At 46.4% G+C, this 7,746-nt stretch overlaps 1 protein-coding gene across 2 annotated transcripts in view; it reads left to right on the top strand.

The window, feature by feature from the left end:
• Positions 1–635: 635 nt before the first annotated feature.
• LOC138299200 (carbohydrate sulfotransferase 5-like) overlaps positions 636–7,746 on the top strand; it is a 114,705-nt gene continuing 107,594 nt past the window's right edge. Inside the window, exon 1 of one of the 2 annotated variants that reach the window (XR_011204720.1) lies at positions 636–1,780. The gene's annotated coding sequence lies outside the window, so the exon portion shown is untranslated. The remainder of the gene's footprint in view (positions 1,781–7,746) is intronic. The other variant, XM_069237306.1, reaches the window with a different exon arrangement.

The following is a 7,746-nucleotide window of genomic DNA, read 5'->3' as shown; positions in this document are numbered from 1 at the left end:
TCTCCACTACTGCTCACCTCTATCTCCATCACTTCTACTACTAGCATCACTACTACTACTACCACTACTACACCATCATCAGTCTTTACTATCCCCATCATCTCCACTACTGCTCACTGCTACCACCAACACTTCTACCACTAGCATCGCTTCTAATGCCATCACCACTACACCATCATAACCACCACTACAAAGTTTTCCTTTGTTTGTGTATTAAGAGAAAGCTGATGTGATCATATGTACAATAGTAGGCGTTGTGTCCTATCACTGATAAAACAAAAAAGGCCAGCCCTATTGGCTTTGTAAGTGCTTATTCTTTACTTTTTTGCAATTTTAGACAGCGCCAAATCGACCCAAGGACATCGGAGCGCTTTGCTATGGCACCGGTTACCTTACACAAGGTCATATTCTTTTTTTTTTTTTCAAGCACGGGGAGGTTAAGTGATTTGCCCAGAATCACAGGGCATTAAACTGACCCCGGGACTCTAAGCTGACTCTCCAGTTCTAAACTTTAAAGTCGGCTGTTCTGGCCGTAACGCCACATACTGTTCGGTCTGACCACCCTTAGGACGTAGTGAAACCACAAGGGGGGCGGGGCGGGAGGGGGGGCACATTCATGAACGCCACCCTGCTTGGCAACCAGTAAAACCACTGCAGCGACGAGCACCGCCAACGCCAGTCAGAGGAAGATCCATCAGCCACTGAGACACAGCTGCAATCTCGGAGTCCCTGAGCCCACCTGCAGCCTCAGAGTCAGTGAGACCCCCAGGAGCCTCAGCCGCACCCTGAGACACTGAGACCCAGCTGTCACCTTAGACTCTCAAACACCCGGCCGCAGTCTCACAGGTGGCGGAACTTTTCTGCATCATAAGAGCTACTGGGATTCATCTGCCGCGTCAGTCACTGGGATTCATCTGCTGACCTCGAGGCACTGAGAGCCCTACCCTCTCCAACATCAGAGTCACTGGGATTCATCTGCAGCCCTTATAGTCACTGAGACCCCTACCCCCTGCGAACATCGGAATTACTGGGATGTATCTGCAGCCTCAGTCTCACTCGGATTCATCTGCAGCCACAAAGTAACTGAGGTTCTCCGCCCCCTCCAACATCAGATTCACTGGAATTCATCTGCAGCCTCAGCGCTACCTTATCCCACCTGCAGCTTCGCAATTACAGGAGTTTAACAGCCTCGTAGGTATTTGGGATTAATCTGCGGCGTCAAAGTCACTGAGGCAACTGCAGCATTAGCGCCACTGTGACCAATCTGCTGCCACGCATTATAGGAATTCATCAGAAACCTTAGCCTTAGACTCACTAGGATTCATTTGCGGCGTCAGAGTCAGTGAGACCCGCAGGAGCCTCAGCCGCACCCTGAGACACTGAGACCCAGCTGTCACCTTAGACTCTCAAACACCCGGCTGCAGTCTCAGAGGTGGCGGAACTTATCTGCATCATAAGAGCTACTGGGATTCAGCTGCCGCATCAGTCACCGGGATTCATCTGCTGACCTCGAAGCACTGAGACCCCTACCCTCTCCAACATCAGAGTCACTGGGATTCATCTGCAGCCTCAGGCGATTGTGGCCCACAATACAGGAATTCATCAGCAGCCTCAGCGTTAGGCTCATTGGGGTTCATCTGCGGGCGCAGAGTCACTGAGACCCCCGCAGCATCAGCGCCATTGTAGCCCATCTTCAGCCTGGCAATTACAGCTATTCATCAGTAAGCAGGCTTGGTCTCAGAGTCACTAGGAGTCATCAGCATCCTCAGAGTCACTAGAGGTGAGTGCACTGATTCTGTTGAGCTCTCTTAAGGAGCACACTTATCCTTCAGGAAGAAATGCTATGCAGAGACACGACTCCCTACCAGTGATGAGACATGAGTTACCAGGTGGGCTGTGAGGGATGTAGACGGCCAGATGGTGTTTGAGACCTTAGACCTCTATGTCTATATGTCTGGCACTATGCACAGTCACTGTGTGTGGGTAAGGGCCGGGGCTGGGAGGGGGTGGACTTTGGGGGTTGTGCGCTGTCTTTTTTTATAATATATATATATATATATATATATATATATATATATATATATATATATATATATATATATATATATATTTTAAAGCTCTACACATCTATTTTTTACTATATATATATATATATATATATATATATATATATATATATAAACACACACACACATATATATTTCTATGATTTGGTTTTGTGTGAGTAAATTCAGAATCTAACTATGAAGTCCCTTTAACCTTTCTTTTTTTACATATATATATATATCAATCAGCCTTGATCACGCTCCAATAGGAATAGTCAGGCCTGAACAGCCAGGCCAGGTCCTTTCTGAAGCGCATTACAAGACCAGTTTTAGCCTATTGGACCTCGTCATTAGGGTGTAGCTTGAATGCTATGGTAGTGAGCACGGCAACTGTGTCTTTGCTTACCTGATGCATTTAGGTCATTGCACTGCAATGGATATGGCCAGATGTGTGTCTGTGCTCACTGTGCCACAGGGCTCAAGCTGGGCCTCATTGATAAGGCTCAGGTAGGTTGAAACAGTCTGTGGCTGCGTATACTCCCATCTGGAGGAGACCTGGCCTGAGTGTTTTCTGGCCAGACTTTTCCTTTGGAACAGGCCCAAGAGTGAATTGTTTATGGATGGTCTCTGTCTAGAATGGCAACATGAATTAAAAATAATGAACAGGAATGCAGACTGCACACTTGCCAGTGGTTAAGATTAATTCAGACATTCCTTCCATCACTTTGTTCTTTATTAAATAATACGAACTAGCCATGGAGTCGATGTATCACAGCAAATGGTATCTCTTCATGCAACATGTCTGCAGTTTCTAAGCACAGTAAGTAACAAGGTATTATTATGCAATTTGTACTTATCAGTACTAAATTATGGGGTGTACTGATCTCCCAAGGATGGAAGGCTGAGCCTGTATTATAGTGATTCAAACTCGTAGCCTTCAGTTCATCACGTGCTTCCAGTAAACATTCAGCTTACTGAACCGTCCTGACAGAAACATATGTGGTGTTGACATAGATTTGCATATGCTGTATATGCCTTTGGTGCTGATGTGTCTATATATCTTTGTAAATAGTGTTTATCTACATAATCAGTGTCCATGTATCTATGTATCTGTATTGGTTTTCTAATTATCTAAATATGTGGTGTTCTTGTAACTGTGTCAAAGTAACCAAATGTGCTGTCAATGTAACTATTTATGTGGTATCTCTGTATATGCGTCAGTGTATCCATGCACGCGGGGTCTCTATATTTGCTATGCATCTATGAATGTGGTGTTTCTGTACCTGTTGTCTATGTTTTTAATGCCTTGTATGTGGAGCTACATATGTGGTGTCTATGTATGTATGCATAAAGAATCTGTGTAGTTGTGAATGCCTGGCCCATGTATCTATGCATCTGTGACCAGGCACCTTGAGTCTATCTATGCAAGTAGTGTCAGTATGTGATTTTAATTTATCTATATATGAGGCATGGATGCATACGGTGTCTATGCATTTGTGTATGCAACTCAGTACCCCTATATTTACATGCAGTGCCCTTGTATCTGGTCTTGGTGTATCTGTGTATATGGTTTCCCTGTGTCTGGTGTCAATGTCACTATTATTCTATTTTTGCATCCATGTCAGTGTATCTATGCAAAGTATATCAATTATCCTTTGATGGATGCAGTATTTTTGGACCAGGTGGCTATGTTTGTAGTAGACTGTACCTATGTATTTAGTGTTTATACAGTTACATACCTGGGGCCAGATTTATCAACTAATTAAGCCAGTGCAAAGTCACCAATTTGGCACAAGTCCACACAAAAGTTGATTTATGATTTACATTCCAGTGCAAAACTTAATTTGTGCTGAAAAGTTGTGTAAAAGTAGCACAAAGTAACACTGTGCGCTACTTTGCACAGCTTTGCATCAAGCAGTCATCCCATGGGTAATTAATGGAAATGTTCACGCTACCACCTATAGTTTTTGATGTAAAATCCTATCTACTAACCTTTGTAGACACAGCTTTGCACCCAAAAACTAAGCCTCTGTGATGCAGGCACAAAGTAGAAGAAAAGTTTTTTATTGCCCAAACTTTTAATGTGTGCTGCACTGTAGAATGTACACATATATACAACTAGTGGCAGTCTCACCACTAGGTGGTTATAGCTAGAACCATGGTTCCATAGAAAAAGCTTTTTTTTGGTTTGCCTATATCTTTGGCACTGTTGGACGAATCTTCACGTAATTTTTTTTAAAAAAGTGTGCTGGTGATTCTTGTTGCGCATGGGAAGTTTCTGGGTGATCTCTAAAGTGGGGACCAAGATAAAGGAGGGGGTGTCAAAAAACATGCTTTACCCATGTTAATTGCCATAGGAGTTTAGAACATGACTACAACCCAAACTGCTGGACGGAATTACACCAAATTTGACAGAAAGGTAGCTTTCGGTACCCAGATTACGCTTTCAGTTATTTGGTGTGAATCTGTTCAGTAGTTTTTAAGGTAATAGAGGGATAATAAATTGCTATATCTAGGGTTAGGGATCCTCCTTGACGACTTCGTGAATAATAAGAGCTCATGCACGGAGCTGCAGAGCTCTGAAAGACTACCAACACGTCAAATCAGGAAGTGTTGGCAACCATCTTGGAACTCGGCTTCAGTCGAGTCCAAGGAAAAAAAGAGAGGAAAAAAAGAAAAGGGGCCTAGGTAGGTACATCCTTACCTCTTAGCTCTGGTACTGGCTTTAATAAAATATAATGCGGGGGCCACACACCCCCCGTAGCCCTGGGGACCGACCGCTCCTCCCCGTGGCTGCAATCAAATACAATGCGGGGGGCATGTTGTAGGAAAGTACTATCTTGCCTGGCATGTTACCCCATTTTTACATGTATGTAAGTTTGTTTTTGCCTGTCTCACTGGGATCCTGCTAGCCAGGACCCCAGTGCTCATACTTGTGGCCTGAATGTGTATACCTGTGTAGTGACCAACTGTGTCACTGAGGCTCTGCTAATCAGAACCTCAGTGCTTATGCTCTCTCTGCCTTTAAATGTGTCACTTTGCTATATTGTAGTATATTGGTACTTTTACCAATTTTAATTGGCACACTGGAACACCCTTACAATTCCATAGTATATAGTACCTAGGTACCCAGGGCATTGGGGTTCCAGGAGATCCCTATTGACTGCAGCATTTCTTTTTCCACCCATAGGGAGCTCAGACAAACCTTTACACAGGACTGCCACTGCAGTCTGAGTGAAATAACGCACACGTCATTTCGCGGCCATTTTCACTGCACTTAATTAACTTATAAGTCACCTATATGTCTAAACTTCACTTACTGAAGGTTAGTTGCAAAGTTACTAAGTGTGAGGGCACCTTTGCACTAGCAAAGGTGCCCCCACATAGTTCAGGGCCATTTCCCCGGACTTTGCGAGTGCGGGGACACCATTACACGCGTGCACTACATATATGTCAATACCTATATGTAGCTTCACAATGGTAACTCCGAATATGGCCATGTAACATGTCTAAGATCATGAGATTGTCCCCCCATGCCAAATCGGATATTGGGGTGCCAATCCCATGCATCCCCGGGGCTCCACTATGGACCCCGGGTGCTGCCAAACCAGCTCTCTGGGCTTTTCTCTGCAGCTACCGCTGCTGCCACCTCCACAGACAGGGTTCTGCCATCCTGGGGTATGGGCAGCCCGGTCCCAGGAAGGCAGAACAAAGAATTTTCTCTGAGAGAGGGTGTTACACCACCTCCCTTTGGAAATAGGTGTTAAAGGCTGGTGAGGGGTAGCCTCTCCCAGCCTCTGGAAATGCTTTGAACGGCACAGATAGTGCCCTTCTTCCATAAGCCAGTCTACACCGGTTCAGGGAACCCCCAGTCCCTGCTCTGGTGCGAAACTGGACAAAGGAAAGGGGAGTGACCACTCCCCTGTCCATCACTACCCCAGGGCTGGTGCCCAGAGCTCCTCCAGTGTGTCCCATACCTCTGCCATCTTGGATCCAGTGGTGTGAGGGCACTCTGGAGGCCTCTGCATGGCCAGTGCCAGCAGGTGACGTCAGAGACCCCTCCTGATAGGTGCTTACCTGACTAGGTGGCCAATCCTCCTCTGAGGGCTATTTAGGGTCTCTCCAGTGGGCTTTCCTCAGATAACGACTTGCAAGAATTCACCAGAGTTCCTCTGCACCTCTCTCTTTGACTTCTGCCGAGGATCGACCGCTGACTGCTCCAGGATGCCTGCAAAACTGCAACAACATAGCAAGAAGACTACCAGCGACATTGTAGCGCCTAATCCTGCCGGCTTTCTCAACTGTTTTCTGGTGGTACATGCTTTGGGGGCTGCCTGCCTTCATCCTGCACTGGAAGACACAAAGAAATCTCCCGTGGGTGGACCGAATCTTCCCCCTGCTCCAGCAGGCACCAAACTTCAGCGCCACCGGTACTCTGGGACCCCTCTCATTCTGACGAGCATGGCCCCTGGAACACAGTTGGTGGACCCAAGTGACCCAGACTGTCCAGTGGTCCAACTGTCGAAATTTGGAGGAGGTAAGTCCTTGCCTCCCCTCTCCAGACAGTAATCCTGTGCACCGCTTGAACTACAGCTACAAGGGCTTCTGTGCACATTTCCATGAAATCCTTCATGCCCAGCCAAGCCTAGGTCCCCAGCACTCTGTCCTGCGATGCCCAGCTCCCTGAGTTGATCTCCAGCTTCATAGGACCATCTTTTGCAGTGTTGAGATGACTGCCGTGTTCAGACATCTTGAACCCGTGTTCAAGTACTTCTGCGGGTGCTACTTTCTTGTGTGTGGGCTCTCTACATTGCTGAGGGCCCCCTCTGTCTTGTCTTCTAAGTGGCGACATCCTGGTCCTTCTTGGGCCCAGGCAGCACCCTTTTTCTTTAACTTCAACTCTTGCTGCTAGCAAGGCTTGTTTGCAGTCGTTTGCCAAAAAAACAACTATGCATTCTTCAGCACTCCATGGACATCTTCTGCATGAAGGAGACGTTCCTAGCATCTTTAGTTGTTGCAGAATCTTCAGGTTCTTCCGTCCAGAGGCAGCCATTTTGCACCTTCATCCAGGGTTCAGTGGGCTCCTGCCCCTCCCTGGACACTTTCACGACACTTGGACTTGGTCCCCTTCCTTTGCAGGTCCTCAGGTCAAGGAATCCGTCTTCAGTGCCTTGCAGCCTGTTGTGGTCTTTGCAAAATCCTCTATCATGACTTCAGTGTGTTTCTGGGGGAATAGTAGTACTTTACTCCTACTTTCCAGGGGCTTGGGGTGGGGTATCTTGGACACCCTTAGTGTTTTCTTACACTCTCAAAGACCCTCTACACACTACACTAGCCTAGGGGTCCATTCGTGGTTCACATTCCACTTTCTTAGTATATGGTTTGTGTTGCCCCTAGGCCTATTGCATCCTATTGTATTCTCCAGTGTTTGCACTACTTTCTGACTGTTTTACTTACCTGATTTTGGTTTGTGTGTATATTTTGTGTATTTTACTTACCTCCTAAGGTGAAAGGTGAGGTCACCTATTTGGTAGACCTGGGCACTGCCAGAAGTCCCCTTAGGGTGCTTCATGTCAATCCCCTGAAACCCTATTATGACAGGGCTGACTTAACCCTGCTCATGGCCACTGAGGAGGGTCAGGAGGAAGAGAGTGACCCTCTCCCTGACCTCTTCTCCACCACTGAAGCTGATGGCTTAGTG

Source organism: Pleurodeles waltl, chromosome 6 (assembly GCF_031143425.1).
Source record: "Pleurodeles waltl isolate 20211129_DDA chromosome 6, aPleWal1.hap1.20221129, whole genome shotgun sequence".
In the NCBI taxonomy this organism is placed as follows: domain Eukaryota; kingdom Metazoa; phylum Chordata; class Amphibia; order Caudata; family Salamandridae; genus Pleurodeles; species Pleurodeles waltl.
Note: the sequence above shows the minus strand (reverse complement) of the source record. Positions and strands in the feature narration are given on the sequence as shown.